This window comes from Lithobates pipiens, unplaced genomic scaffold (assembly GCF_037356315.1).
Source record: "Lithobates pipiens isolate NorthernLeopardFrog02 unplaced genomic scaffold, aLitPip1_a1.2 Scaffold_19, whole genome shotgun sequence".
Taxonomy (NCBI): Eukaryota; Metazoa; Chordata; class Amphibia; order Anura; family Ranidae; genus Lithobates; species Lithobates pipiens.
Genome location: NW_027507764.1, coordinates 129,703,374 through 129,713,160, shown reverse-complemented (window position 1 = coordinate 129,713,160; position 9,787 = coordinate 129,703,374). Strand labels below are relative to the sequence as shown.

Below are 9,787 nucleotides of genomic sequence, written 5' to 3'. Positions count from 1 at the left end.
CCTGGTCAAGCACCATTAAGGCCGATTTGGACCAGTTTATGGTCAGGCCAGAGTAGTGCCCAAAGCTGGAAATCATGGATGTCACATCATGTCACATACCTGAAGGGAGACAGAAATGATGAGGTCGGCCTCTCTTGTATCTCCAGCCCGGGTCCCACTGAGAGTGAAACAGAAGAACCCGAAGGAGGTGGAGACTTGCAGCAGGAAGTCACAGCTGATCGCAGGACTGTAGTTGCAGCGCAGGTCTCAGCTGGATGCAGGACTGAGGTGGCAGACACTCGAATAGTAGTTCTGAGCCAAGCAGGGCACAGAAACAAGGTCGTAAGGGAAGCCGGGTTTGTCAACAGGCGGGCAGCAGGGTACTGGCACATCAGGCAGAGGCAGGTCAGGTAGGAAGCCGGGATCATCAGCAGGTGGGCAGCAAGGTACTTGAGCAACAGGCAGAGATGAGTCAGATGGGAAGCTGTGATCAGGAACCAGAGATCAGATAGGCAGAGTCGTGAAGCAGGGTCAACAGGAGCCAAGGTCAGCAATTCAAATCATATGGAACAAACACAGGTTTCAGAGCAGCAGGATAACAGCTGAAGACCGATCAGCGGTCGGGACCCCCTTTAAGTAGGCTGTCTGGCACCAATTGGTGCAGAGTGCGTGTTCCGGCACGCGCAGGATGCCGCACATGCGCATAAGCGCACGCAGGCATCCGCAGTTGCCTGCGAGCACGCGCCAGGCAGTTTCTATTACTTTCCTTACATTGCCCCCCCCTTAAGGGCAGCCTCCAGATGCCCACTAAGGAATTCTTCTCAGGATGGAGGCGAAGATAGACTTGGACCAATCATGAAGCATGTACATTAGAGTAAGGTTCCCATAAGTTATCTTCAGGGCCATAGCCCTTTCAATTAGCGAGGAACTGCGTTTGCCCCCTTCTCTTCCTACAATCACGGACAGCTTCCACCTTGAATTCCTCATTTCTTTCAACCAGCAGTGAGGCAGGACTCTCAGGTTCTCGGTCAGGAAAGGGATTAGCCACAGACTGTTTTAAGAGGGACACATGAAATACCGGATGAATTCTTAGATTCTCTGGCAGACATAACTCGAAGACAACAGCGTTAATCCTCCTTTTCACCAAGAATGGACCAATATATCTCGGCCCTAACTTCTTTGAAGGGTAGGCCAGTTTCAAGTTTGTGGTAGATAACCATACTTTATCTTTGAGTTTTAGATCCAGATTAACTCTCCTTCTTCTGTCATAGTACCTCTTGTCATCAATCTGGGACTTAGAAATGGCTTCTTGCAGAAACTGGTTATTAGTTCTCCAGAACTCCAGACAATCCTGTACTGCTGGTACCGGGGACTCTTGGGGAACATCGGGCAAGAAGGATGGGTGAAATCCATAACTGGCAAAAAAGGGGGGTTGCTTGATAGAGGAGTATACTGAATTGTTGTAAGCAAACTCTGCTAACGGTAAAAGAGATGCCCAGTCGTCCTGTGCGAAAGAAGAAAATCATATTGATATTTCTCCAGGGTCTGGTTTGTTCTCTCAGTTTGACCGTTCATCTGAGGGTGGTAGGCAGATGATAGGCAGAGTTTAATGTCCAACACTTCACACAAAGATTTCCAAAATCTTAAAGTAAACTGTACTCCACGATCTGATGTGATGTTGGCAGGGATTCCATGAAGATGCACCACTTCCTTCACAAAAGATGAGACAGTCTCTGCAGCAGAGGGGGTACCCTTTAGGGGCACAAAGTGGGCCATCTTGAATAAATGATCTATTATGACAAAGATGGTGGTGAATCCTTCAGATGGAGGTAACTCAACTATAAAATCCATAGAGCTCATGCTCCATAACTTATCTGGTACAGGAAGAGGCTCCAGCAGGCCCCAATTCTTGGTTCTATCCGTCTTGTTCCGAGAACATGTTGTGCAAGATTTTACATAGTCCCTGCAATACTGTATTAAGTATGGCCACCAGAAAGAATGAAGGACTAGCTTCAAAGTCTTGAGTACCCCAAAATGCCCTGCCAGAGGATGATTGTGACACATATACAGAACTGCTGTCCATAACTGTTCCGGAACGCAGATTTGCTCACCGTGGAAGTAGAGACCCTCCCTAAGTTGGAGGCGAAGCTCTTGGGAGGGAGGATGATTCAGAACTGCTGTCTTAATTTGGGAAATTAAATCAGTTTGCAGCAAAAGGAAGTTTTTGCAGATAAGATGGTGTCAGGTTCTGGAAAAACTTCTGTATCTTGAAACATGGAAGGGCGTCTGGCTTCCCATTCTTGGATCCAGGCCGGTAAGTTATATGAAAGTTGAATCTTGCAAAGAAGAGAGCCCATCTGGCCTGGCGGGGTCTTAATCTTTTCACTGTTCTCAAGTATTCTAGGTTCTTGTGAATAAATATAAGAATAGGGTGTGCAGCTCCCTCAAGCAGGTAACAACATTCTTCAACCGCCACCCCTGCTCCACCTCACCGTAGAACAGGGACAGAAGCAAGCGCCACCTCCTGGTAACTGATAAGAACAGATACTACACTTGATCTTAGCCAAAAGGCCGAGAAATCGGGTCTGGTATGGATATTTAGGGGGACCCCCCACATCATTTTTTTTTAAATTTGATGCAGAGTTCCCCTTAATATCCATACCAGACCTGAAGGGCCTGGTAATTGAATTTAGGGGAACCCCACGCTTTTTTTTTTTTTTTTTTTTTTTTTCAATGAACGAATTGTCGGCTCCATAATACAGAGAACACTCATTGAGTGTTCTCTGTATTACAGGAGCCGACAATTCAAAGTGATTTTAAAAAATGTTTTTTCCTTGCGAAATGACACTTTGTGCAGCTACAGTTCTAAGCACGGGAAACATGCGCCCCTTCACAGGCATACTATAGACACCCCCCAGGTACGAAATTTAAAGGAATATTACACTTTTATTGTTTCCCTTTAATTATTATTAAAATCACTGCTCCTGACGTTTTTAAAACTTTTTTTTGCATTGATCCATGTCCCCTGGGGAAGGACCCAGGTCCCTAAACACTTTTTAGGACAGTAACTTGCATATTAGCCTTTAAAATGAGCACTTTAGATTTCTCCCATAGACTTGTACAGGGTGTTCCAGCTTTTTGAATTTGCCGCAAACAGCCAAAATTGTTCACTGTTTGCTGAACAGGCGAACAGGCAATGTTCGAGTCGAACATGAGTTTGACTCGAACTCGAAGCTCATCCCTAGTGGCAAATTGGTGCAAAAGCTCTTCCTTATATTTTCTAATCTGCTCTTCTTTGCTCTTTGGGGAGATCCTCTGCCTGGGTCCTCTGCAGCATTTAGAAAGAAACCGAAAGCCTGGATGCTTAGTTACATAGTAGGTGAGGTTGAAAAAAGACACAAGTCCATCGAGTCCAACCTATGTGTGTGATTTTATGTCAGTATTACATTGTATATCCCTGTATGATGTGGTCGTTCAGGTGCCTATCCAATAGTTTTTTTTTTTTAATTATCGATGCTCCCCACTGAAACTACTGCCCATGCAAGTGAATTTCACATCCCAACGGCTCTAACAGTAAAGAACCCTCTACACAGTTTAAGGTTAAACTGCTTTTCTTCTAATTTTTGTGAATGGCCGCATGTCTTATTAAATCCCCTTTTGCAGAAAAGCTTTATCCCTATTGTGGGGTCACCAAATACGGTATTTGTACATTGAAATCATATCCTCTCTCAAGTATCTCCTCTTCAGAGAAAACAAGTTCAGTGCTCATAACCTTTCCTTATATAACTAAGGTCATCCAATACCTTTATTAGCTTTTTTGCCCTTCTCTGGACTCTCTCCAGGTCCAGCACATCCATCCTGAGGACTGGTGCCCAGAACTGGACAGCATACTCCAGGTGGGGCCGGACCAGAGTCTTGTAGATGGGATAATTATCGTTTTATCTCTGAAGTTAATCCCCTTTATAATGCCTACCAATATTCTGTTTGCTTTGCTTGCAGCAGCTTGGCATTGCATACCATTGCTGAGACTGTCATCTACTAGGTCTCCGGTTCCTTTTCCATCCTAGATTGCCCTTCAGGTTCTCTTTCTAGTGAGTAGATTGCATTAACATTTTTGCCACCCAAATGCATTATTTTATATTTTTCTACATTAAACCTCATTTGCCATGTAGTTCCCCACCCCATTAATTTGCTCAGATCTTCTTGCAAGGTTCCCATATCCTGCGGAGAAGTTATTGCCCTGCTTAGCAGAGTATCATTCTCAAATACAGAGATTGAGCTGCTTATCCCACCTTCCAGGTCGTTTATGAATAAATTAAATAAGACTGGTCCCAGGACAGAACCCTGGGGGACCCCAATTTCCACCAAGCACAATTCCAAGTACTCCCCATATATCACTACCCGCTGAACTTGCCCCTGTAGCCAGTTTTGAATCCATGTACTCACCCTATGGTCCATACCAATGGACCCTACTTTGTACAGTAAACGTTTATGGGGAACTATATCAAATGCTTTTGCAAAATCCAGATACACCACTTCTACAGGCCTTCCTTTATTTAGATGGCAGATCACCTCTTCATAGAAGGGCATCTCACCTCCTCATAGAAGGCATAGATGTGGATGCCAGTGGTGGTGCTTCTTCTACTTCCTACGTTAGTTCCACATCATCTTCTTTAGACAGTTCCTCATGGTGTGCTTGTGTGTGTGTGTATTTTCTTGCGGCATACTCCTCCGCCTTTTAAAGCAGCTCCTTAATATTCTCATCCGCCACATCAACAAGGGTTTCACAGACAATAGGGTTGACAAAACAAGCAGCTGCTGCAAGTGCCGAGAACATTTCATCAGTTGGATCCAAGAATGAAGCAAAAAGAATGAAGCAAAATGCATGTTCACACTCCCTTTTATTTTTTTGTGCAATTGTGGCAAGGTCTTGATAGCTAGTGTTCTGTTTAAAGTCCTTAAGGTGGCTGAGCAGATCAAAGAGGGAGGGACGGCCAGCGACAAGGACAGGAACATGATGTCACTCTGGAGGGTTTTAGTATGCTCTGAAAAAGGCAGCAGTAGGTCATGCAATGATGTGAACTTTTGCCATTCACTAGGGAGCAAGCTGTCCCATCCCATGTTGTTTGTGATTTGGCAGACCGTCTCTTTCAGTTTGTTGAGTCGTGTGTCCAGTCCATATAGATCTGTTGGTACCTAACAAGTTGAACACAGTTAAATAAGCATAAAGTATATAGAAAAGGTTACTGCACCATTCTATTATTTTAACACGTAACATCTTCATGGGAATACTTTTACACAAGACTACAAATAAAGTGGAAAAATAACAAAGATGCACCTGTAGAGTAGAGCAGATAGCACCCCCATATCAATCATATCATATCCATGTGATAATTGACTGGTGTCAACTGTGTCATCATGTTAAAGAATAATAAAAATGGTTCACCGTAAATCATCAATTTCAGACTCAGCCTCAGAGTCCCTTTCCGTCATGGTGGGAGTCTTACGCACTACAGCTGGGTGGTTCTTCTGCTGCTGCTGCAGTTTGTTTAAATGCTGCCACCATATTGCTCCCGCTGTCTGTTATCACTGTAAGGAACTTCCTCTTTAGTATGTCCCACGCTTGCAAGCATTTGTATGAAATTGATTGGATTAAATAAAAGTAAAACGTTTTAAAGAGAGTCCTGGAGCAATAGACACAAAGGACATCAGCGTAGGGACGGCATGACAGTGCTGGACTGCACAGTTGCCGCCTTAAGGATGGTCAGGTTGCAGCTTTAAGATAAGGGGAGTGTTTTAGGGGCTGGACGGCGCTCAGGCAAACAATATGTTGGGAAGGAGGAAGTGACATCAGTCGAGAGCTGTGGAGGAAGCGATTCCCACCCACCCGCCCTATATTATTAGGGTTTGGGTTTACAATTATGGGTTCCCTGGACGAGGCAGTCTTTTGGGTCGCTGGAAGAGGAGAAGGAGAGATACATGTATGAAAAATGTAGTACCCATCCATAGGATGGGGGTGGTTATTTTACTTCCGGGTTAAGAGGGGTTAACCTGGAAGGGTAAAAAAAAAGGTAGGTCACTGTTGACTGGTTGGGTACAGCCCCTGAGTCCGGGGTTTCTGACTGGAGGCATGAGTTCAAAGTTCAAGGTAGTTGTCACAGTGACCAGTGGTTGGTGTTTTCCCCTATTCATGACCCATTTAAAAGGATTTTGAAGTTATGGTTTAAAAGTTAAAGAAGTTATGTATCAAACTTTATATTTTAATAATAAAAGGCTGGCTGTCCATTTACTCCACACCTTGTTGAGTCTTTTGTTTATAGGGTTAGTGCCCGGGTAGTAGGATAAGGTTATCTGATATCTGGGCTTAAGTCCTACATATGTCATGTGGCACTAATGGCACAAATACTCACCAAAGCTCCAATGGTCCAATGACAGTGAGGTCCCTCGCCAGCACTGGCATCTTCTACCAGGCTTCCTTTGGGTGTCGGTCTTTAGCTGTCTTGATTGACACAGAATGACATCGCTCCCACACATGAGCAGGAGTGTAGTCATTCAGACACTCGTGAAATGTGTCGGAATGTAAACTGGCATGCACATGAACAGGCAGTTAGGTGTAATTTATTGCAGAAGAGACATTGCACCTCCTCTGCAAATAAAAGGCTGTCTGCTCATATTTTTTTACTTTCTGCCTTCAGTTCTGATATAAAATGCTATAGTAGCCAGAGGGCACATCTCATGTAACCTTTGCTTATGCATGGCTTCTTTGCATACTTAGTATAAAATGCTTAGGTTTTGTGATAGACAGTAGCTCTAAACACTAACTGGATGATTATTAGTTTGCTAAAGCCCCATGTATAATAAACACTTGCCATTTTTCCCCATAACATATTGTTTTCACAATGTACTACTGCTATATTATTTTTTTAAGGACATTGTAAATGGGCAGTGGGAAGACAGAGTGAATTTGGTAGGTATGTACAGATCCCTATATTTGTTTACATTGCCAGATAGTACCTCACAAAACTGTTAAATATGACCTCCTTTCGGCACTTTCCATCATTGCAAGGGAATCTCAGAGACCAATACTAGTAGCTTGTGAGAAATGCTTCCCATGATGAGTTTCACATTTTGCAGCAGGCCTGATTTACTGCACAGAAGTTCACAGTTAATGGCAGAACACGAATATCACTTCCCAGGAGCTTCTGTTTTCAGTCTCTGAGATTCTCATGCAATCCTGGAAGCAATCATGCAAGTAGCTGAAACAAGCTGTGGCTGTGGTGTGTGTGTGTCTATTCAGGTGTGTTATTATTATTATACAGGATTTATATAGCGCCCACAGTTTGCGCAGCACTTTACAACATGAGGGCAGACAGTGCGCTTACAATACAAATCAATACAGGAGGGATCAGAGGGCCCTGCTCCTTAGAGCTTACAATTTAGACTACAAATTTAGACTTACAATTTAGACCTACAAAGAAGTAGAATCACAATTCTCATCAGACTTGCTTACGTTTGTAGTCTTAAGGCTCTTTCATACAGAGCAGTCCACCCGACAGACTCCGCTTTGCTCAGTGGGTGATCACCACTCTCTTTGCACAGACTAGGGTGACCAATGTCCTGGAATGCCGGGACATTCCCACAATGTGGAGGTCTGTCCTGGATACCGACATCTTCATTCTGGGATAATATAGTGTCCTGGGCCTACCTGATGCCCCCTGAAAATGCCACCTCATCACCGCTGTTGCTGAATGCCTTGGTGGACTCCTAGCCAGCCGAGACCCACTTTACGTTATTCACCACCCCTGGCTCACTGTGCAAGCTGGTTGCTAGCCGCAGCCTGCCTGGTCTGTAGCAACCAGTGATGTCATGACAAGGAGGAGAGGCCCCCGAATTCAGAGGGGAGGAGGATTTAACTTCCTCTTCCTCCATGCTTAGTGGTTAGAGCCACCCACCTCCTAACTGTAGCTTCGTTGGCAGCATGGATGCAGATGAAAGATCGTGACTACAGAGAGGATGGTCGGGAGTCAACAGATGTGTATGCTTGCAGAAGAGAAAGGGACAGATAACATGACACCCTTGGAGGGATGGGAGGAGGACACATCCTTGGATATCAGGGAAGGGTTCATGCTGGAACTTGTAGTCCTTCCCTTTTGGGGGATGTGGCCCCCCACCAAAAGTGAAGGACTGCAGGTCCCAGCATGAACCCCTCAGAGCTGAGGATGTGATACCCTCCACCCCCCTAACTAGTGAAGAACTACAGGTCCCAACAGAAACCTGTGTAATCTATGGGGTCAGACCCTTAGATCTCAGGAATTTATGCTTCCCTTTTGGGGATGTGCTGATGATGTGATGCCCCTGCATGAGAGCTGTCACATTGGCAGCCAGTGGCAATAGGAGCATTCACCTTTCCGGGACTCCGGTGTGTTGGACTGGTGGCAGGCTGCATGTGGCACTGGAAAGTGGCACTGCATCTGATGGCAGGCTATGGGTGGCAAGTGGCACTGCATCTGATGGCGCGCTATGGGAGGCAAGTGGCACTGCATCTGATGGCAGGCTATGGGTGGCACTGGCAAGTGGCACTGCATCTCAGGACAGGCTTTGGGTGACAAGTGGCACTGCATTTGGTGGCAAGCTATGGGTGGCATGTGGCGCTGCATCTGATGGCAGGCTATGGGTGGCAAGGAACACTGCATCTGATGGCAGGCTATGGGCGACAAGTGGCAGGCTATGAATGGCAAGTGGCACTGCAACTGGTGGCAGGCAATGGGTAGAAAGTGGCACTGCATCTGATGGCAGGCTATGGGTGGCAAGTGGCACTGCATCTTATGGGAGGCTATGGGTGGCAAGTGGCACTGCAACTGATGGCAGGCTATGGGTGGCAAGTGGCACACTGCATCTGGTGGCAGGCTCGGGGTAGCAAGTGGCACTGCATCTGATGGCAGGCTATGGGTGGCAATTGGCACTGCATCTGATGGCAGGCTGTTGGTGGCAAGTGGCACTTCATCTGATGGTGGGCTTAGGATGGCAAGTGGCACTGCATCTGGTGGCAGGCTATGGGTGCCAAGTGGCAGTGCATCTGGTGGCAGGCTATGGGTGGCAAGTGGCACATTGCATCTGGGGGTATGCTATGGATACTGGCTGTCGGTAGTAGGATAACAAAATAAAGAAAGCAATGCTGGAGAAACTTCTGGAATTTGTGAAACCTTTCTACCCCAGGGCACACATCAACTCTTTGGAAAATAAAATTGGTAGCTTGAGAAGTCCAGAAGTCCATATAATGGGGAGCACAATCTGGTCCAGGACTCCCAGAGATCATGAACAGCAGCAGATGACATAAATGTCCCCAGGCTGTGGTATTACCACAGCCTGCATCTTCTGACAGACCAGACTGAACCCAGGCCATCACTTTCTTGTCTTCCTTGCAGCCTTCCCTACAGCCTTCCTTGCAGCCTTTCTTGAAAGCTGTGGCTCTGGAGGTGGACTTGTGGCAGGAGGTGGAGGTGGACTTGTGGCAGGAGGTGGAGGAGGAGGAGGATGGGCGAGCACTAGGGATGAGCTGGGTGTTCGAGTCGAACGCGTGTTCAACTCGAACACTGGCTGTTCGCCCGTTCGGCGAAGCCAGAACTTTGTGGGCCATTCGCACCATATTCATGTGGCACTTACGGCCCACACTGCACTGCGCCATCACAGTGCATTGCTGGCTGATGATTGGCCAAACATACACTGTGACCCGCATGCTTGGCCAATCACAGCGCCGACAGCGAGGAGAGCCATAATTGGCCACAGGCAGGATTCCTATGGCCAATTA

The 9,787-nt window shown here is 46.2% G+C and overlaps 1 pseudogene; it reads right to left on the bottom strand.

Annotated features, from left to right (window-relative positions):
* Nucleotides 1-2,379: 2,379 nt before the first annotated feature.
* LOC143999739 (U2 spliceosomal RNA) lies at nucleotides 2,380-2,559 on the bottom strand (annotated as a pseudogene).
* Between the last annotated feature and the right edge of the window lie 7,228 nt (nucleotides 2,560-9,787).